Below are 535 nucleotides of genomic sequence, written 5' to 3' on the forward strand. Positions count from 1 at the left end.
TATATCAAATATTCTCCAACAAGAAAATATAACAAAAAGACTATCAGTAATCTTGACAAATAATTACACATGTTTTGTTACTATTTTCATGTAACCCAAAATCAAAAATCATCCATAAACTCCTGCATACATACATGCTCTCTCAATTATATGATACTAGAGAGGCATGGCCCGTGCTGAGCACGGGCCCAACATTGTAAGTTCCTTCTCCATAAATAATAAATTTAGTTGTATAAACTACAAATTGCAAAGAAACAATTTATTCAAGTGATGTCGATGTATCAGTGAAAGAGATGATCAAGTAAGAGCAGACATGGTCAAAGTAATTAGAAACATTCTACATTTACAGCATATCATTTCATGAAGAACATCAACTCTTCAACTCTTTGTACATATCTACTTTTCCGCGCCCAAACATTAGTACCTGTTGTTCCTGCAAATTATTGAAAAGCGAACACACCAGAAGTAGTCAACACAAGTTTCTATTAAAGTGTATCAAGGTCAATTTTCATCTTTAGGCATGTGAAATTGTACT

This window comes from Solanum tuberosum, unplaced genomic scaffold, assembly GCF_000226075.1.
Source record: "Solanum tuberosum cultivar DM 1-3 516 R44 unplaced genomic scaffold, SolTub_3.0 scf00207, whole genome shotgun sequence".
Lineage (NCBI taxonomy): Eukaryota > Viridiplantae > Streptophyta > Magnoliopsida > Solanales > Solanaceae > Solanum > Solanum tuberosum.